At 39.5% G+C, this 22,895-nt stretch overlaps 1 protein-coding gene and 1 non-coding gene across 3 annotated transcripts in view; one reads left to right on the top strand and one right to left on the bottom strand.

The window, feature by feature from the left end:
- Nucleotides 1–22,895, bottom strand: part of PARP8 (poly(ADP-ribose) polymerase family member 8) — a 176,949-nt gene that overhangs the window by 109,927 nt on the left and 44,127 nt on the right. The window lies entirely within an intron of this gene.
- Nucleotides 5,040–5,111, top strand: TRNAR-CCU (transfer RNA arginine (anticodon CCU)). The gene has a single exon. It is a non-coding gene; the product is annotated as a tRNA-Arg (tRNA).

The raw sequence follows: 22,895 nt of genomic DNA, 5'->3' as shown, positions 1-22,895 counted from the left end.
TTCAAGATGGCAGAGGAGTAAGACGTGGAGATCACAGTCCTCCCCACAAATACATCAGAAATACATCTACATGCGGAACAGCTCCTACAGAACACCTACTGAACGCTGGCAGAAGACCTCAAACCTCCCAAAAGGCAAGAAACTCCCCCACGTGCCTGGGTAGGGCAGAAGAAAAAAGAAAAAACAGAGACAAAAGAATGGGGACGGGACCTGCACCAGTGGGAGGGAGCCGTGAAGGAGGAAAGGTTCCCCCACACTAGAAGCCCCTTCTCGGGCAGAGACTGCAGGTGGCGGAGGGGGGAGGTTTCGGAGCCACGGAAGAGAGTGCAGTAACGGGGTGCGGAGGGCAAAGCGGAGAGATTCCCGCAGAGGACCGGTGCCGAACAGCACTCACCAGCCCGAGAGGCCTGTCTACTCACCCACCCGGGCGGGCGGGGGCTGGGAGCTGAGGCTCTGGCTTCAGAGGTCAGATCCCGGAGAGGTATGGGGTTGGCTGCGTGGACACAGCCTGAAGGGGCTAGTGTGCCACAGCTAGCCGAGAGGGAGTCCAGGAAAAGGTCTGGAGCTGCCGAAGAGGCAAGAGACCATTGTTACAGGGTGCACAAGAAGAGGGGATTCAGAGCACCGCCTAAACGTGTTCCAGAGACGGGCGTGAGCCGCGTCTATCAGCTTGGACCCCAGAGACGCGCATGAGACGCTAAGGCTGCTGCTGCTGCTGCTGCCACCAAAAGGCCTGTGTGCGAGCACAGGTCACTATCCACACCTCCCCTCCTGGGAGCCTGTGCAGCCCGCCACCGCCAGGGTCCCGGGATCCAGGGACAACTTCTCGGGGAGAGCACACGGCGCACCTCAGTCTGGTGCAAAGTCACGCTGGCCTCTGCCGCCGCGGGTTCGCCCCGCACTCCGTGCCCCTCCCTCCCCCCGGCCTGAGTGAGCCAGAGCCCCTGAATCAGCTGCTCCTTTAACCCAGTCCTGTCTGAGCAAAGAACAGACACCCTTAGGTGACCTACACGCAGAGGCAGGGCCAATCCAACCCTGAACCCCAGGAGCTGTTAGAACAAAGAAGAGAAAGGGAAATCTCTCCCAGCAGCCTCAAGAGCAGCGGATTAAATCTCCACAATCTACTTGATGTACCCTGCATCTGTGGAATGCCTGAATAGACAACGAATCATCCCAAATTGAGGAGGTGGACTTTGGGAGCAACTGTAGACTTGGGGTTTCCTTTCTGCATCTAATTTGTTTCTGGTTTTATGTCTATCTTAGTTTAGTATTTAGAGTTTATTATCAATGGTAGATTTATTGATTTGGTTGCTCTCTTCCTTTTTTAAAAATATAGAAATATATATTTTTTTCCCATTTTCTCTTTTTGTGAGTGTGTATGTGTATGCTTCTTTGTGTGATTTTGTCTGTATAGCTTTGTTTTGACCATTTGTCGTAGGGTTCTGTCCTTTTTTTTTTTTTTAGTACAGTTTTTAATGCGTGTTATCATTGGTGGATTTGTTTTTTGGTTTGGATGCTCTCATCTTTCTTTTTTTTACTATTTAAAAACTTTTTTACTTTTAATAATTTAAAAAAATTTTATTTTAATAACTTTATTTTATTTTTCTTTCTTTCTTTTTTTTTTTTTCTCCCTTTTCTCCTGAGGCGTGTGGCTGGCAGGGTCTTGGGGAATCTGGCCAGGTGTCAGGCCTGTGCCTGAAAATTACAGGCTAATATCACTGATGAACATAGATGCAAAAATCCTCAACAAAATACTAGCAAACAGAATCTAACAGCACATTAACAGGATCATACACCATGATCAAGTGGGGTTTATCCCAGGAATGCAAGGATTCTTCAATATATGCAAATCAATCAATATGATACACCATATTAACAAACTGAAGGAGAAAAACCATATGATCACCTCAATAGATGCAGAAAAAGCTTTTGACAAAATTCAACACCCATTTATGATAAAAACTCCAGAAAGTAGGCATAGAGGGAACTTACCTCAACATAATAAAGGTCATATATGACAAACCCACAGCCAACGTCGTTCTCAATGGTGATAAACTGAAACCATGTCCACTAAGATCAGGAACAAGACAAGGTTGCCCACTCTCACCACTATTATTCAACACAGTATTGGAAGTTTTAGCCTCAGCAATCAGAGAAGAAAAAGAAATAAAAGGAATCCAAATCAGAAAGGAAGAAACAGCTGTCACTGTTTGCAGATGACATGATACTGTACACAGAGAATCCTAAAGATGCTACCAGAAGACTACTAGAGCTAATCAACAAATTTGGTAAAGTAGCAGGAGACAAAATTAATGCACAGAAATCTCTTGCATTCCTATGCACTAATGATGAAAAATCTGAGAGACAAATTAAGGAAACACTCCTTAATGGAAACATTTACCATTGCAACAAAAAGAATGAAATACCTAGGAATAAACCTACCTAAGGAGACAAAACACCTGTATGCAGAAAACTATAAGACACTGATGAAAGAAATTAAAGATGATACAAACAGATGGAGAGATATACAATGTTCTTGGGTTGGAAGAATCAACATTGTGAAAGTGACTCTACTATCCAAAGTAATCTACAGATTCAATGCAATCCCTATCAAACTACCTATGTCATTTTTCACAGAACTAGGATGAAAAATTTCACAATTTGTGTGAAAACACAAAAGACCCCGTATAGCCAAAGCAATCTTGAGAAAGAAAAACCAAGCTGGAGGAATCAGGCTCCCAGACTGCAGACTATACTACAAAGCTACAGTAATCAAGACAGTATGTTCCTGGAACAAAAACAGAAATATATAAATCAATGGAACAGGATAGAAAGCCCAGAGATAAACCCATGCACATATGGTCATCTTATTTTTGATAAAGGAGGCAGGAATATACAATGAAGAAAAGACAGCCTCTTCAATAAGTGGTGCTGGGAAAACTGGGCAGCTACATGGAAAAGAATGAAATTAGAACACTCCCTTATACTAAACACAAAAATAAACTCAAAATGGATTAAAGACCTAAATCTAAGGCCAGACACTATAAAACTCTTAGAGGAAAACATAGGCAGAGCACTCTATTACAGCAATCACAGCAAGATCCTTTTTGACCCACCTCCTAGAGAAATGGATATTAAAAAAAATAAACAAATGGGTCCTAATGAAACTTAAAAGCTTTTGCACAGCAAAGGAAACCATAAACAAGACAAAAAGACAACCCTCAGAATGGGAGAAAAGATTTGCAAATGAAGCAACTGACAAAGGATTAATCTTCTTTGTTTACAAGCAGCTCATGCAGCTCAATATCAAAAAAACAAACAACCCAATCCAAAAATGGGCAGAAGACCTAAATAGACATTTCTCCAAAGAAGATATACAGACTGCCAACAAACACATGAAAGGATGCTCAACATCACTAATCATTAGAGAAATGCAAATCAAAACTACAATGAGATATCATCTAACACCAATCAGAATGGCCATCATCAAAAAATCTACAAACAATAAAAGCTGGAGAGGCTGTGGAGAAAAGGGAACCCTCTTGTACTGTTGGTGGGATGTACATTGATACAGCCACTGTGGAGAACAGTATGGAGATTCTCTAAAAAACTAAAAATAGAACTACCATATGAACCAGCAATCCCACTACTGGGCATATACCCTGAGAAAACCATAATTCAAAAAGAGTCATGTACCACAATGGTCACTGCAGCTTTATTTACAATAGCCAGCACATGGAAGCAACTTAAGTGTCCATCGACAGATGAATGCAAAAACAAGATGTGGCACATATGTACAATGGAATATTACTCAGCTATAAAAAGAAACGAAATTGAGTTATTTGTAGTAAGGTGGAGGGACCTAGAGTCTGTCATACAGAGTGAAGTAAGTCAGAAAGAGAAAAACAAATACCATTGCTAACAGATATATATGGAATCTAAGAAAAAAAAAAAGTTTCTGAAGAACCTAGGGGCAGTACAGGAATAAAGATGCAGACGTAGAGAATGGATTGAGGACAGGGGAGGGGGAAGGGTAAGCTGGGATGAAGTGAGTGAGTGGCATGGACATATAAACACTACCAAATGTAAAATAGAGAGCTATTGGGAAGCAGCCACATAGCACAGGGAGATCAGCTCGGTGGTTTGTGACCATCTAGAGGGGTGGGATAGGGAGGGTCGGAGGGAGATGTAAGAGGGAGGAGATATGGTGATATATGTATACGTATAGCTGATTCCCTTTGTTATAAAGCAGAAACTAACATACCATTGTAAAGCAATTATACTCCAATAAAGATGTTAGAAAAAAAAGAAAGTAAGAAAGAAAGTTTGGAAGACAGCTAATGAAACAGTTTACACATACTTTTTTCATTCGATGTATTTTCACTTAATATGTTTTATATGCCAACCACTTAAATATGTCATTTAATAAAACACCCTAAATTCAGTATTATTGTACAGTTTAGACTCCTAAGTTTAAAAACATTCCCAAGGGGGCTTCCCTGGTGGCGCAGTGGTTGAGAGTCCACCTGCCAATACAGGGTACACAGGTTCGTGCTTTGGTCCGGGAAGATCCCACATGCCACAGAGCGGCTGGTCCCGTGAGCCATGGTTGCTGAGCCTGAGTATCTGGAGCCTGTGCTCCGCAACATGAGAGGCCACAACAGTGAGAGGCCCGCGTAACGAAAAAGGAAAAAATCCGCCTGCCAATGCAGGGGACACGAGTTCCTGCCCCGGTCTGGGAAGATCCCACATGCCGCAGAGCAACTAAGCCCGTGAGCCACAGCTACTGAGCCTGCGCTCCAGAGCCCATGAGACACAACTACTGAGCCTGTGTGCTGCAACTACTGAAGCCCACGTGCCTAGGGCCTGTGCTCCACAACAAGAGAAGCCACCACAATGAGGAGCCTGCGCACCACAACAAAGAGTAGCCCCCGCTCGCCACAACTAGATAAAGCCCGTGTGCAGCAACGAAGACCCAATGCAGCCAAAAATAAATAAATTAAAAAAACAACAACAACATAAAAACATTCCCAGGGACTTCCCTGGTGGTCCAGTGGTTAAGACTCTGCGTTCCTAATGCAGGGGCCTGGGTTTGATCCCTGGTCAGGGAACTAGATCCTGCATGCCACAACTAAGAGTCCGCATGCAGCAACTGAAACAGCCCGCATGCTGCAACGCAAATCCTGCGTGCCACAACTAAGACCCGGTGCAACCAAAATATGTGTGTGTGTACACACACACACACACACACACACACACACATACACACACACAAACTTCCAGAGTCACATCCTACTAAGGGAAAACGTGAAGCCTCAAACCCAGATCTAACACACAGCTAAGTAACAAATTTTTTTTTTTTTAAGTTGGGAAGAGGGCAACTTGAATCAACATGGTATAGCTGTGGAATAACCACATATAAAGCAAAGAAATTGTCAGCTTTCTTAAAAGAGGCATGGAAATACCAGAGGAGTAGGTGCCATAGCCATAAACAGCTCAGGCTCTAAGGGAGGCTTCTACATGATTTGAAGGAAATCTCACTTACATGAACAGAATTAGAAAAACTAAGCAGAATTGCTTACAAACTGATAAGGCCAACATTAGCACTGCCATATTGAAATACAAACACCAATAGAAAAGAACATACTGATTATATTTTAGAAAGACTGGCTTAGGACTTAACAGATCTTCTACTGCTATGGCAACGTAACTAAACTGTAAATACTTCTTTTAGCACCAGTGTGGTGTACTGCATAAACAATTGAAAATGTCTGCCATGGAAAAAACAACTAGGAAATTGATGCATTACCCTTTAATTTCTGTTATTTAGCCCACTCATTTTGCTTTAGTTAACAGCCATTACTAGCAGTAAACTCAGGAAATTATGTTTGAATTTCACAGACACGCCCTGATTGAACATGTACTTATGTTAGGAAGCAATAGTTAGCCAATACTTTCTCAGATTAACTGTAATGATTAACAGTGAAATCAAATATAAGTTGTGGTTTTTTTTGGCTGTGTTGGGTCTTCATTGCTGCGCACGGGCTTTCTCTAGTTGTGGTGAGCAGGGGCTACTCTTCATTGTGGTGCATGGGCTTCTCTTGTTGCGGAGCATGGGGTCTAGGCACGTGGGCTTCAGTAGTTGTGGCACGTGGGCTCTAGGGCGCGCAGGCTCAGTAGTTATGGCTCGCAGGTCTAGAGCGCAGGCTCAGTAGTTGTGGCACACAGTCTTAGCTGTTTCGCGGCATGTGGGATCTGCCGGGGTCAGGGATCGAACCCATGTTCCCTGCATTGGCGGGCGGATTCTTAACCACTGTGCCACCAGAGAAGTCCCCAAATACAAGATTTTTATTTGAACCTATGTATAAATATTTTATTAAAAGTATAAATAGGTAAATAATTTACTAATTGTTTTTCTTACTTTAGACGTTAGTCAACATTCACTTCTAGCTAATATACACGTACACAGGCATTAAGTAAAACGCTTTATGGAAAAACAACCAAATTCATTTAACTGGTATTAGACTACTACTCCAATCAAAAAAGTTCAGACATTTTAACTCCAATTATACAAATAAAAATATAAAGTAAAAGAGTATCATATACAGCCGAAATTGTATTATATATTGCTTTCACAAAAGAATTTTAAAACAAATAACATAATTACATTATTTTCCACTAATAAACTACACACAGATGGGTAGAAGAGGGAAGAATTATCTAACACTTCACCATATATTCATGAGTAATCATTTGTTTTTGAAAAACTGTGATTCCTACTCATCTACATAGCAATTCATAAATATTGGTTCATGTAGCTGCAAATTCATTTGTGAACCAATCAACTTCTGTCTCCAGTAAAGGTTAACCAAACTAATTTCTTTCCTTTGCTGTGCTGGCACATACACTGTGTCATTTAGAAGGAAACAAAGCGACACATTTGATTAGCTATGATCTATTTTAAATGCATCTACTGAAACGTAAGCAATTTGCATGCTTAATAAGGTAGGTAAGAGTAAAGAATCAATTTCCACACATAATATAATTTCACCGAGCTATATATTTGTCTGTCCATTCCAAAAGCAGAAAGGAAAGGCATGTAATCTGAATAGACAATCATATTTTTAAGTATTTCTACAGCTGATCCTGAAGAATATTTATATGAATGTCAGTGCACAGATGTACGTGGACCCAAACAGAATAATTTCTCCTGGAGGATTTCAAATTCTCTACTTAAACTGTAAAACAAAACTAAATTTCTCATAAATAAATGTAAAAAAAGTTTTGATGTTCCTAGGACATAACACTTTGAGAAGAACTTTTAAAAAATCTCCCTCCACATTTCCTGAAAGATTTTTTTTTTCAATCTAATAAGGAATAGAAATGAACCTCTTTGGGGAAATCTGAAAATATTCCTCACTGATGTACATATATTTTTTATTTTTCTCATTCAGTTTTCTCTTTTGTTATTATCCTTCTTCAGGAACTTATTCTTACCTCTAGGATTACAATCACCAAGGATAATGGTACTACCTGCCATGTGTAAATCATAAATTCAATGGATCACACTATCACAGAGCTTTAAAGGGCTTCCTAACTTTTTGTGTTATAGGTACGAATGAATGAATGAATGAGAAAGCATTGATATTGTATAGCAAGAAAGTTATAGAATTAGGCCCAGAATCTGGTATTCAAGCAAACCCAAACCACCTAAATGAAATTAAATGTAAACCAGCCAAAACCAAAAAACCAATTCTTTCAGAAAAGGTAGGCCACTGGCCTTTGATATCCAAACACTTAATCATATTATCATCATCTTCACGAAAGTCATAAGAAGGCAACTATTTCATCTAGGAACTGAGAAAGAATGAACTATTCCAGTAGAAAATGTACTAGTTAAACACTTGGGCAAGAGTATAAGAAGGAGAAATTTAATGTCCTTCCATTGCTTCCTGAGACAGCAAAGACAAGAACTTCACTCCAGGGGAAGTGAGTGAGTTTTTAAAACAAATTTAACTCTAAAACAAACATCTGTGAACCAAATGATAACATTTTTGAAAAAGTATCATCCAGTAAAAGCATCTGAAAGTTGATTCTCAAGGGAAAGGAATTTTTAGTTTATAACAATTATTTGCATGTCAAGGAAGAACTGTTACTGTATTTAAGAGGCAAAAATCTGCTTTAGCATTCATCGAGTAGAAAAGCTGGGCACGAATTAAGAACTTATCTCTAATCAGTAAATTATTTCAAATGGCTTCTGATAGCTGTTGACAGTTGCTAAGCTGCATTACAGATCATTCCAGTAAGCTGGCTATGAAAAGGTGCAATTACCAATATTAATTATTTGCTGCAGAAATATTCATGCTTTAGACTGAACTGAAATACCTTCTTGATGCTAGACTATCCCAAACATTCCTAGTGAGTATACCACTCATATCACTTTGCAAGGTTAGGAAACATCTGAGATAATGTAACATGCATAGAATCTTTAAGCACATAAAACATCCATGCCTGAAAATTTTGGCAAGTTATCTGTGGCAGAGACAATGTCGTCTTCACCAAATCCTATTTCCTCCAGAGTACACAGCTCGATTCCATGGTCTCAAGAGGGCTGAGAAGCATATACTTTTTGGTGTCAATTTTTACATGTGTTTTCAGCAGTTTAACACTGCAGACGTTGACTTCTCATCCATATCACAGTAGTGGATGAGAGGGGGTAATTCTGCACCACACAGTCACGGAGGGCTCCAGGCTTATTATCTGTCGTGTCCAACCACCTGCTAAGGCTTCATCCACCTCAGCATTAAATCACATGCTCAGGAAACCATGGAGAAGAGTTTCACGGGCAAAGCCTTGAAATGATATACATCTTTTCCATCATATCCATTCATACTCCATTCCCTGGAACTCAAATGTATGATCATGATGAACTGCCAGGGAGGCTGGAAAATGTAGTCTGGCTGTGTGCTCAGGAAGAAAGGGAGCTGGTGAATACACAGAAGTTTGTACCACAGCATCTTTTAACATTATTAACTGTAAAATTTACTGTAAAATTTAATAACTTTGAAACTCTTTCATTAACTAAAGAACTTCAGTTTTCCAGTGCCCTTAGTTAGAAATTAACAGCAGAGAAAAACAAATATAGGTAATTTTAAAGCAGATTTTAGTAATCCCCCAAAACTTTCACAAAAAAAACCACAGTTTCAGTGCAGCTGTCCCTCATCCTTCAAATATTACACTGAAACATTCACTATGAAAACTGTAACATATTTTAATTGGACACAATGAAAAAGGAAACAGCTTGGGCATGAAAAATATAATCTGATTCATCTACTCAGTCACGTTCTTAATACTATTACAAAGTTACAACATTTTTAGAGCATGATATAGATACAAAGAAAACAAAACACATAAAAAGACTGTATTATAAAAACTATCTGAAAAAAATCAGAATACAGTTCTAGTAGTTTTTCTAACTCATTTCATGTTGCATACAAAGGTATGATTTCTTACCAACCAAGAAGAACTTTTTGTTTTTCACTAAGGAGAAAACATTTCTATGAACTCACTCACGCTTTCATGCTAAATAAGACACTATTGTGTTCAAAAAACCATCTAAAAGTTACAGGAGAAGAAGATAGTTTCAGCCACACAATATTATTAAACTCATTCCCAAATTAGTACTGACTATTTCAGCTATAATCCACCCATGTGAACTAATCAACCACGGTAAGCACGGAACAATACAACTTGTTATTTAAGTCGCAAGTACTTGGAATTCAGAGAAGATGGAAGGAGAGATTCAGTGAATTGAATATTCTGTCTCAGGAATGTCAGCTCTGTATTCTGAGATAAATTACTGAATTGGTGGACTACAACACAAGCAAAATTAGCTTCGTGTTTCTTAAACAACTGGCCAATTTTCGTCTTCCAATAAATCATCTACATGAGTATGACTGCATTACAAAAGCTAATGCTACCTCTAGAAAACAAACAAACAACTTAGAGTCTCCTGTACGCACTAGTGTTTAAATTGCATGCTTTCTGAAACACAGGGGCAGCCACTGCTGCAACCTCTTAACTCCTATACTAAGTGAGACAGACTTCTCTCCAGAACAGGGAAACTGCTACTGGAAAGTTTTGCACACAGGGATATTAAAGGGCTGAAAGGGTTTTATCCCAACTCAAAAATATTTCATAATAACCCCTGTTGGAAGGTAAAAAAAAATTATTCTTACCTCCTGTGAATCACTTTAATTAGATAATTAGATTGCTCTTCTCCCCCAAAGTAGCAGAGGACACAGGAGAAGAAGATCTTAGAGCAGGGAAAACAGCACTGCCATGTACAGCTGTGCGAAGTGTGCACCACACAAGGGCTCCAGGCTGAGAGCTCCCAAGAGAACGCTATCCAGCCTTCACTCTGCTCAGTAAGACTTGATCCCTAGGGCAGCATGGCTGCGAGGAAGGGATGCCATTTTCTCATCGTCAAAGACCCATGGAAGGGAAGAAGAAAGATGGTCAAGAGCACGTATATTTCAAGGAAATGCATACCTCTGTGATGTCAGGGGTTGGATGCAGTGGCACAGCTCCTTGACCCCAATATGTATTCACGCCTTTTGCTATGGAAACCGGATGTTTACCCTGGAACATTGCTGCCCCAAATCAAGACTATATTCCCCAGCCTCCACTGTGCACAGGAATTAGGCTAGGATCACATCCTGGCCAATATGGTTCACACAAAACTATCCTGTGGCAGCTTCTGGGAGCCTCCTCTAAGAGGCAGCTGGTAAATGTCCCTTTGCCTTCTTCCTCCTCCGTTCTTCCCTCTTGTTAGGACACATATACCATCCTGGCCCACAAGGAAGGGGCGAGCTGGAAGGGTCTGGGTCCCTGAGCACAGACACCAGACCTGCCCTGAAAGACCAACATGGGAAGGAAAAAATCTTCTCAATTAAGCCAAAGTTATTATGGTTTTTTGTTAACTGCAGCCAAAGTGCTATGGGAAGATGCTGGAGCTGAGAACACACAAGAGGGGAGAAGAGGGGTCTGAAACACACACCTTCCCTTGACATATAGTCTAGATCCCTACTGAATGCAAACTGCTGCCTGAGCCAGACCTTGACAGTGAAGGAGTCAACATCTCTTACAATGTAAGCAATGCAAAGTACACTTTTGGAGCAATAATAGGAAGATTTCTAAAACACTATTTTTGAAAGGTTCTCCATTAATGATAATATATGACTGTTGATGGGATCCATAACAAGGACAGAAATAGGTCAAATATTTTCAAATAATTTGCCTGAGGATTGTATGGCTTATAACAGACACTACAGGCTCTGTTAAGCCTCTTAGTTTTCAGTTATTGGCATGAAACTGATCTAGAGTAGACTTTGACTTTCCATGATGAAAATGATTTCTGAAAATGTACTGCATGTTTTGTTTCCAAGGGGTGTTCTTTCTCTGGGGACTCTGTGAAAATATTTTTTATAATTTCCCTCTTTATCTTTTAAACCACTTAACTTCTGAGAGGGGAGAAAGACACACATTTTAATATGGTTCTTCTTAAAACCTACAATAAAGGACCAAAATACTGATAATATTCTCTGGCCAAATCCCTGTTGGCACACCTTCAGAGATAAGATATACATATGCTTTCTCCATGGTTTTAAAAGCTCTTCCTATTTATTCAATAGTATGTTTACAATTTTTATCAAGAAGACATACAGGATTCCTTCTTCGAGAGAAAGGAGTTATTAAGATCAATTTACCTGCGTATCACTTTCAAAATGTGGTGTACAAAGATTCATTAAGTTTTATCAAACTTCTTACCAATGGTCAAATTCCCAGATTTTAATGTGAATTTCAATTGGTCACAACTGTATAATTCCTTGAGGCTTATACTCTCAACTTCTCAACAACCTCACGCATAAAATTAGCCTGTCTGTCATCATCAAATTCTCCTTACGTCTTTCCATCAGCATCCAAACATATACTCTAGTATAATCTAGGATAATTTTTCCGGGCTACCACCCTATTTCTCTGTTCCACTTCATACGAACATTTCTTGAAAGAGTTGCCAATACGCACTATTTCTGCTATTTTCCTAGCTCTTGTTTTTCCTTTAACCCAATCAAATTTGGGGCTTGTCTTGTTAACATAATCAACAACCTCTTTGTTCCCCAATCTGATGGTTAGTTCTCTCTCCCTACGAGAGCTGAACTCTCATTAGCACTGGACAATTAAATATGTTCTCTTTCTTGCAACACTTCCTTTTCTTAGCTTCCATGACACCATCCTCTCTCTTAGTTTCTTGCCTATGGTCCCTCCTTAGTTTCAACTGCTGAACCCATCTTCTTGCTTGACCACTAAATTATGGAATGCTCCAGGACTCAGTCTTACAACTGCTTCTCTCTCCTCTCCTCTACCTGCTCTTCCCCAGACTTCTCTATCTTGACTATCTAAATACCTGCTCAGGCCCCAAAATATGGCATCATGATTAATTCTTTTCCTTCCCTCACCCACCCCTTCACATCCGTCTATTGCATCATAAGTCTTACTGACACCACCTTCTGAAGCAATCCACTGCTCTTCATCTCCTCTTCTTTAACCCCAAGGCAAGCCACCGTCATCCTTCCCCTGAACTACTTTAATGCCCGCACCGAGTCTTCCAACTCCCTCTTTGTTTCTCCAAATAATCCACTTTGTGCAGAGAAGCCACAGTGATCTATCGGGTTGGCCAAAAAGTTCGTTCGGGCTTTTCCGTAAGATGATACAGAGAAATCTGAAAGAACTTTTTGGCTAACCCAATATTTATAAATTATATAACTTACATATTTGAAAATGATGTAACTTTCCCACAAAATCATCCAATGGCCCCCCTTGTAGTTAAAATAAAAATTAAATTTCTTAAAATGCCCTACATGATCTTCCTCTGCCTACTCCGCTTTGTTCACTGTTAACACGGCTCTAAGAACAGTTGCTGATACATAGTAGGTGTGCATTTGCTATTTGTTGAATGAATGAATGAATGGAATAAGTATTAAAAACATAGTAAACTTACAGTACGTTTGTTCAAACACCATTTATATTCACTAAGAGCAAGAAAATTTTACCAAATTCCTTTAATCTGAGAATCTCAATGTTACCCAGGCATTAGGCTCATTTAACCATCAAACCCTTTGATGAGCAAGTAAAAAAAAAAAATGATACTCACTATATTGACACAACTATTAAATCAGAACTATCCTATATCATATAATTATTGCCTCACTTATAAAAAGCTCTGTGCCACATCATCAAGTCATCTTCCTTTGTAATGTAACAGAATTCTAGTGTAAGGAATAACAGCATCTTCCTTTCTTTACAGGAGGCTCCAAGTTAGCAATTCTCGGCCTCCATGTGAGAGTGCAAGAGTCTCAGATGACCATTTTGAAGCACAGCAAAATTTTGGAAAGAATTACTCATTTTGACACGGCATAATAAATTTGAGATTATTGTTACAATGTCAGTTTCATCCATCCGGATGTGAGAGTGGAAGAGAAATGGAATTACGATTAGAAAGTTGGGAACTGAAAACTGAAAATAAAGCTCTAAAACAGTGTTCATCTTTAAAGAACAAATGAAAAACTCTGAATTATTCTTGTACACTACACAAGAATGAAAAAGCAGCTCTACATATCTGTTCTGTAAAGACCTAAGAGTTACAACTTCCACTTATATAGAGACACGAAAATTTGCTAATCTAAGTTATAAGGTAAACATACCATGTATTACAATGTAAACACTAGGGTTTTAAAAATATATTCTTTTAATTAATATTTACTCACTCCCCTTGTTACTACTGCCCATGATATGGTGGTCTGAATAATTGTTTAAAAATAAACATTTTAGGGCTTCCCTGGTGGCGCAGTGGTTGAGAGTCCGCCTGCCGATGCAAGGGACACGGGTTCATGCCCCGGTCCGGGAAGATCCCACAGGCTGCAGAGCAGCTGCGCCCGTGAGCCATGGCCACTGAGCCTGTGCTCCGCAACGGGAGAGGCCACAACAGTGAGAGGCCCACGTACGGAAAAAAAAAAAAAAAAAAAAAAAAGAACATTTTAAAATTCTGATTAATCATATTGTCTTTTCCTTATTAAATGACCAATTTTGGTCGTCTCTTTGGCAGTACTTCATTTTTATTAAAGGTCTTTATGAATACCAGGACATGCTGACCCACACACATCTAAAAAGTATTCATTGCAAGTCTCTTTCCTCCCCCAATATGGGGAAGGAGTTCATGAAAGTATGAGTAAACGCCCAGAATATCTGTAAAAAATATAAGTGAATTCATATAAATCTGTCCCCAAATATGAAATGTATCCATTGTGAGTATTTTGGCAGGCTGTGAAAAAGCACTGCCTACCACCTACTGGTCTAAGATTGTATGGAAAGATTACCAAAGAGTGCAAAAACCTCGGGTGCTTTCATGATGACCACGTGAGACGTTTTTTCACTGTGGTCATCTGGCTGAATATATGCTACTGTTTGCAATCTTTCGAGGGTACTGAAGTGACAGGAGGCACTGCTACAGGTCAGAAATTAATATGCTGCTTGGGGCGAGCGTGGCTGTCTGACCACGGATTTCTGTTTCCTGATGAACTCTTACTAAAATGAGACTAAAAGCAGGGAAAAGGGGCGGGAGGGGCATAAATTCACAAGGACAGGAAGGATGAGAGAGCCAACCATGGAAAAGAGATGTCGAACACTTTTAGGAAAAGAGAAGGGGCTAGAGAAATGGTAAGTGACTTAACAGAGTGGAAAAGCCAGTGGTGGGCTACCTGCAAGAATGTATCTCAGGGAGAAGAGAGGCAATTTGCTACCTTAAGAGCTGGAGAGGCTCAGGACCTACAGGAAGGCTTAACTGCAGGCCTTGCAAGGGTTGTAGGCCCCAGGTCCACCCGGTGACTATCCCCTCACACGGCCTACAAGCCCTGCTCACATCTCAGAGCTTCCAGTAACCTTATCAGTGATTTAACTTCCCAGAGCTCATTTCCTCATTTGAGAAAGGGGAATAATGCCTATCTGTATTTGTTTTCTATTGCTGCTCTAACCAATTGCCACAAACTCAGTGGCTTAAATTTATACAAATTGATTATCTTACAGTTCTGGAGGTCACAATTCCAAACTAGACTTGACCAGGCCAAAATCAAGTCGTCAGCAGGGCCATGTCCCGTTATCCCCACCAACCCCTACCCCAAAGCCTGAGGGGGAAATCTCCTTTGGGCATTTCCAGCTTCTAGAGTCTGCCTACGACATTCCTTGGCTCCTAGTGCTTTCTTTTCTCCATCTTCATAGCCAACAGCACAGCATCTGCAAATCTCTGACTACAACCCTCTGCTGCCTTCATTACATCTCCCACTCTGACTCTCCTGCCTCTAAGGATCTGGGCTCACTATGATAATCCAGGATAATCTCCCCATCATGAAATGTTAACTTAACCCCATCTGCAAATTCCTCTGTGTCATCTAAGGGAACATATTCACAGGCTCTGGGATTAGAATGTGGACACTGCGGTGCCATTATTCTGTCTCCCACCTTACCTTGTCAGACTATTAAAAAGATGATGTAATATTATCAAAAGAATAACAATAACAGCTGAAGCTTATTGATCATTCTATATATGCCAAGCACTCTTCTAAATCCCTTGGAGAGTTAACTCACTGAAACCTCACAGTAGCCCTGTGACAGTCAGACCACTATCAGCCCCATTTTACAGATGAGGAAAATACAGCTCAATAACTATGCCTAAAGTCACACAGCAAGTATTTAACAGAAGGGGGAGGGGCTTCCCTGGTGGCGCAGTGGTTGAGAGTCCGCCTGCCGATGCAGGAGACACGGGTTCGTGCCCCGGTCCGGGAAGATCCCACATGCCGCGGAGCGGCTGGGCCCGTGAGCCGTGGCCACTGAGCCTGCGCGTCCAGAGCCTGTGCTCCGCAAGGGGAGAGGCCACAACAGTGAGAGGCCCGCGTACCGCAAAAAAAAAAAAAAAAAAAGAAGGGGGATTAAAAATCTCCACTCCTTAACCACCAGGGTAAACACTGAGTAAATTTTAGTTATTATTATTATATTTAGTTGTTATATTATATCTAGTTATTATTATATCTCTGTATTGAGTTTATTATATAAATCTAATGCCACAAACATAAAAACATGATAAAGATCAAGTTCAATATTAGCATTTAGGACTTTTTAAAATTAAAAACATTTTAAGTGCCTGCCACTTCCCTACATTAAATACTCCTTATACCAAAACACCTCTCTTCTCCTCCCCACAGATCTGTATTTGGTTCCCATCCTATTATGCTCCCATAGCTCACTGCACTTGTCTGTACTGTCACTTACAATATTAGAATGTACTGTAATGTCTGACTTTTTTGTTGTTGTTTTTTGGTTTTTGGGTTTTTTTTTCGGTACGCGGGCCTCTCACTGTTGTGGCCTCTCCCGTTGCAGAGCATAGGCTCTGGACGCGCAGGCTCAGTGGCCATGGATCACGGGCCCAGCCGCTCCGCGGCATGTGGGATCTTCCCGGACCGGGGCACGAACCCGTGTCCCCTGCATCGGCAGGCGGACTCTCAACCACTGCGCCACCAGGGAAGCCCATGTCTGACTTTTTATCTGTCCCCTGACCTGTGAGTGTCATGAGGACAGGGACTTTTCTATACTCAGGGTGGCCTATAGAGGCTGGTCCTCTGTGCTTACTGAATGAATGAGTGCAGAAGTAATAAACTGCAGTAATTTTAAAAACTGGTAGGTTGTTTTGCCAAGAATCTTTACCAACTGCTACCATTTTGTACCTTTCTTAGAAGAATAAAACATCTCCTTATATTAACATAAAATCAATATGAAACTGAATAGATTCTAAAATGTTCCTGTTTCTTTTGTTTCTGCAATCAACAATACAGTGATTAAAACATAAAAATCATGAACATTCTGTAGCTTTATAGGTACTTCACAAAACAGTATATATTCACTGTGGAGAAACAGAAAATCTTCTCCAGAAGTTTCTTTTCTTTTTAAATAAAATGCTAAATACCTATTTCTAAACATATAGCCCTGAGATAAATATAAAAAATGGTAATCAATAACCAAAGGTCAGCATACACTGTTTGTTATTATTTTGGACATAATAAGTATCATTCCACTTTGTAATCTATTTCAAACCATCTTGAATAAAGTGAAGATTAATAAAACTTTAAATTGATAACGAAGAAAATCACATTGTACCATAAATATTTCTCAGAGATGGAAGAAGTAATAAGATCCTTTGGGAAACAGGTAAATCAATTTTGCAGAAAAATCCTTTAGATTTTTGTTTCTCTGAAGGCTTATCATTATTGTAATAATACCAGACAAATAACCTGGCCTATCATTTACTCCACTGGCTTAAAAACAAAAAGAGGGTTAACAGGTGTATTAATAATCACCATGGAAAACGGAAGTAAAAGGTAAAGCAGTGATATGTTTCACTCATGATGTTTTTGGCTCAAGCTGACTTGACTTTCAAAAAGACCTCGATTATCTCATATAAGAAAAAGCACAGGGCTTCCCTGGTGGTGCAGTGGTTGGGGGTCCGCCTGCCGATGCAGGGGACACGGGTTCATGCCCTGGTCCGGGAGGATCCCACATGCCGCAGAGCGGCTGTGCCCGTGAGCCATGGCCGCTGGGCCTGCATGTCCGGAGCCTGTGCTCCGCAACGGGAGAGGCCACAACAGTGAGAGGCCCGCATACCGCAAAAAAAAAATAAAATAAAATGAAAAAGAAAAAGCACAAAAATGTATGTTGGAGTATGTGTGTGGGAGGGGCAGGGGGTTACTCTATGGTTGTTTAATTGTTTAACTCAGCAGTTCAACAATGCCATCAAAGACTCAAGTTTCTTCCATCTTTCCTTTCTGTCTCAGTTTTTCGTTTCACCCTTGGGTTAACTACCTATGTGGCCAAAAAGATGGTTGCTACAGTCCCAACATCACACCCAGACATGAGCATGTCCAAAGCAGAAGAGGCTTCCTGTGTGTATTTCCTTCTTAAGAGCAACTCTAACAGGAGTCAGGTCCAGAAGCTTCACGGTAGGGAACTCCTCATATCTGAGAGGCCAGATGTGAGTCCTATAGCCACAGCCTTGAATCAATCAGGGTGGGAAGGTGGGCAAGAGAGGCCAGGCACATGACTGGATTAAACTACCTCCCTTTTACCCCTGACTGGAGAGAAGGTCACTCATTTTCACTATGGTTGATTTCCTGAATGAAGCAGGTTTTCCCTTTGCAGAGAAAAAGGTAGAAACTGATGTCTGATAGATGATAATGTTTGAAACTTGGGAAATGAATGGTGTCGTAAGAGTTAGCTCTACAACAGGCCAAACTGCCAAGTTCCGAGGATGCAGGATGAGGGAGGTAGGTTCCGTTTACCAGAGGAGGAATCAAGATTCCATTTTATAGATGGCCAGTAACAAGAAACCATTCACTTTCTAAAAAGTACTTAAACATACTACTATATGCTAAGGCTAGGAAAGCATTCAAATATATATATATATTTGAGCGCATATACATGCACATGTATGTAGGTACACATACCCACCTTCCATACCTTCTCAATCTATCAATTAAAATGAGGATCATATCAAGATATTTGAGACATACCCATCTGTGTGTATGAATAGATAATATAGAGATAGAGACAGAGAAGAGATAAATACACGGAGGTTAGGTTAAGTCATTCAAACCAGAATCTCTTAGATGTAATAATTTTTCATCATATATGTAGGTTGCAGACATGGAAACAAAATTATGTTCTTTTTCAAAAGTCAGTAGTAGAGTTACACTGCTAATCTGTCACACTTACATACTGATATTTTTTAAAAGGAGAATAAAATTCAAGAAAATCTGCACTATGAAGGAGCAAACACACACACACACACACACACACACACACACACACACTGTTCTTTATCTTTCTCTAAAAGGTTCCTACCAGAACAAAGGAGTAGTACAGAAATGAGAATTAGCAGGATTCAGTGAGATTGGGTACCACTGGGTGTTCAAGCTATTCTAGTCTCTGATTCTTCTAAATAGGAAGATTTCCTTTAAAAAAGGATATAGATAAGAAGCATGTGAGTACTTCTCTATTACTATTGCTGATAAAGTTCTAAGGCAACAGCAATCACTGCCTCATAAATCATCCCAAAATAAAGATAAAAATCATTAGAAGATAGCATCTAAGCAAAGACCCATGAAATTACAAAAAACTCAATTTATACTTCAGGTTGAATCGGACATGCAAATAGATCTGAATAAATAATAAGCTGATGGAAGGTGCTCACTTTATCACCTTTAGGTAACTGAGAAAGGACTATTTCAGGAGTAATCAGGTAATAAAATAAAAACATAATGATTAACCCCAGAAAATTATTAATGTGAATTTTCTCTTGTCATTATTTTTCTGGCCAAAATTAACACAAAGCTTCTCTCTATTGAAGGGTCATTAAGTTCACAAACATCTCTGAATATATATTCTCACTATCATTTATTCTCTCTTCTTTCTCCCTTCTCCCTTCCTCCTGCATTCACCCTTATCAATCCATCTACCCATCTTTGACTCTTAGTCCGTCTACAACTCTTTCTGTCTCTCTGTCTCTGTCTTTCTCTCTCTGGGGCTCTTGGTCTTTCCATTGCTCTTATTTTTCCCTTTCTTTTATGCTTTGCAACAGTAGTAGATTTTAATGACACTGGGTACTTTTTGTGGGCAGAGTAAATTTCTGGATGAATCCTGAAATGAAAGAGTCCTCTAAACCACATGGCTACTGCACTCTAGAGTTTCATTGACTACTGCCTCCTACTATAATGCTTACACATATTATTACTATATTTTACCGACTGCCTTACTCCTGAACATAAATAGGCAGTGAACGATAACTAAACATTTGAGAAAAGCCTCCAACATGAATGTGAGAGACCAAAACAAACAGAAAAGGAAACTTGGAGAAAACAGAAATAATGAAGGAAGTAGACGGAACTTAAGTTGATACAGAGAGACACAGATAGCCAGAAGATATTAAGTACATAAAATAAAACAAAATGTTTTAAGAAAGTATTTTCAAAAGGAAAAAAAATTAAAAGAACAAAGAAAGAGCCCTGGAAATAAAGAATATATATATATATATATACTGACAATTAAAAATTCAACAGAAAGGGTTGGAAGATAAAATTGAAGAAATCTTGAAAAAGCAGAATAAAGATAAAGACACAGAAACTATGAAAATAAACATAAACATAGAGGATCATTTTAGGAAGTTCAACAATAGACTCAAAAAAAATAAAAAGCAGTTGAAGGAGGTGAAGAAATACTATCAAAGATATACTACAAGAAAATTTCTTAGAAGGACAGAAGCCTCTATATCAGAAGGCCTTCCTGTGAATGTCAAGTGTAATAGACTTTTCAAAACAATCTACTGTAAACCTAAAAATCTAAAAATCTACTCTAAATCTACTTTGACATTTCAATGTGAAATGTCAAAACTTCAAGGATAAAGAAAGCTCTAAAATCAAGCTTCCAGAGAGATACAAAGACAGGTTAAGTATATAGGAATCAGAATCAGCAAGGTACTGTATACTCAATAGCACCGGATAGTAGAAGACTGTCAAGCAATGTCTTCAAAATTATGAGGGACAATGAGTGCTAACCCAGATTTCCATACCTTCTCAATTTGTCAATTAAAATGAGGGTTAGGGCTTCCCTGGTGGCGCAGTGGTTGAGGGTCCACCTGCCGATGCAGGGGACATGGGTTCGTGCCCCGGTCTGGGAAGATCCCACATGCCGCGGAGTGGCTGGGCCCGTGAGCCATGGCCACTGAGCCTGCGCGTCCGGAGCCTGTGCTCCAACGGGAGAGGCCACAACAGTGAGAGGCCCGCATACCGCAAAAAAATAAAAAATAAAAAAAGGGTTAAATCAAAATATTTTAGACACACCCAGACTCAAAAAAATGACTTCCAACACAACTTTTCTTTCGCAGCTAAAAAAGTACACTTTTCAACAAAAAAGGGAAAGCGTGGCATCCAGTAAACAGAGGATACAACACAAGGCTATATTGAAGGATAACACTGTGCATCAGACATACACAGAAAATGGGTCAGACTCAAGGAAAAAAAAGAACTCAGGGAAGGTCACCAGGATGGGTAAGGAGTGGAGAGAGATGGGTCACTGATAATTTATTTTGATGTGTTTGACCATTTGGGAAAATTATTGAGAGCCATGGCAAATGTTCTGAAATAATTGAAAAAAAATAGATATATAGTCAAATAAAAGCTAATGAAAAAAATTCATGGACAATCTTTAATCCTAGGAAAAGTTATATAAGAAAAAATATATAGTTATAATACAATGATATAGTCAATGCAAATGTAATGCTGATTTACTGATGCAACCAAAAATGCATCAATGCATTGAAATGTCCATATGGAGATATTATGCGGTAAGGAGATGCAAGAAGGGATAAATACTACTATAACAGGCATTCAGTAGAAGCTGTCTAAAATTGACAAATGAGTAAAGAGCAGTTAAATCATATTATTCTAAATTACGGTAAATACAGTTGATATAAGCCCATACTGTCTGATTTTGCACTTATATATATGTTTATGTCATGAATATATAATTTTTTTTAACTCTCCATTTGATAACAAGAGGAGATCAAAGCAAGTAGAAGCAGGAAAATACCAGCAGGCATTCAAATCCAAAAGAAGCAGTCAATATCATCAGCTTTTAAAAGACAATGTTGCCAGTAGTATGGTCTCTACACCTGGCTATTGTTCCCTGAAAAGCAGCAGAACATGTCCCCTAATGAATGAATGAGTGAATCTCTCTCAGATACTCTCTGGAGTATCTCTTTAGAGATTTTTGATTTTGCCTCAAAATCAAACATTATATTCAAATATTAAGAGGTTAGTTTTAATGGCCTAAGGATTTTAATCAAACCTTTAGAATTTGCCATATTGTTTTTGAGAAAAAGATTATTCATTCTCTACCTGTCAAGTCTATTTAATTTTTATTGTGAAATGAGTTTTTAAAAAAATCCAAATTTAAAATATCTGCAAAACACAAAAGCACCCTAGGAGAATCATCAAATGAGAAACAATTATAACTTCTATGTATCTAAGAAAGTTCCCTTCCTGCAGGATTTGGGTTGTGGGAGGTAAATACTGACTGATCATATATTTATGTTAATTGAATGATGAATTATGTACCCCGTCTAACGAACTATGCTCACACTATATACAAACAACAATTTACACTGATGCATGGTTGACAAGTGTCTGATTTATTAAATCAATACATGCTCTTATAACTGTATAAAAAGATTTTATGTCAGTTTACAAAGAACATACTGATTTAATGAACTACATAATTATATGCAAATCTGACACTTACTTAGACAAGACTACCCAATAAAAAAGTAGCTATATAGATTTTTGTGTAAATTATGAAGCCCTTGAGTGGTGATTTCATAAGCAAGATATATGTGTCTCGGTATATGAAAATTGCAGAAATCAATCACTCGATGCTACCAGCATCACAATGGACTATTAAAATATGAATTAGGAAATGCTCAGATAACCAAGTTTTTTTTAAGTAAAAGCACTCTGAAAGTATAAGCTATTTGGTGAAATGAAAATTGTCAGTGCTATTCTTTTCCTTATTAATAATAATAACGGGGGCTTCCCTGGTGGTGCAGTGGTTGAGAGTCCGTCTGCCGATGCAGGGGACACGGGTTCGTGCCCCGGTGCGGGAAGATCCCACATGCCGCGGAGCGGCTGGGCCCGTGAGCCATGGCCGCTGACCCTGCGCGTCCAGAGCCTGTGCTCTGCAAT

This window comes from Kogia breviceps, chromosome 4 (genome assembly GCF_026419965.1).
Source record: "Kogia breviceps isolate mKogBre1 chromosome 4, mKogBre1 haplotype 1, whole genome shotgun sequence".
Classification (NCBI taxonomy): Eukaryota; Metazoa; Chordata; class Mammalia; order Artiodactyla; family Physeteridae; genus Kogia; species Kogia breviceps.
The sequence above is the reverse complement of the archived record's forward strand: the minus strand, read 5'-3'. Positions and strand labels throughout refer to the sequence as shown.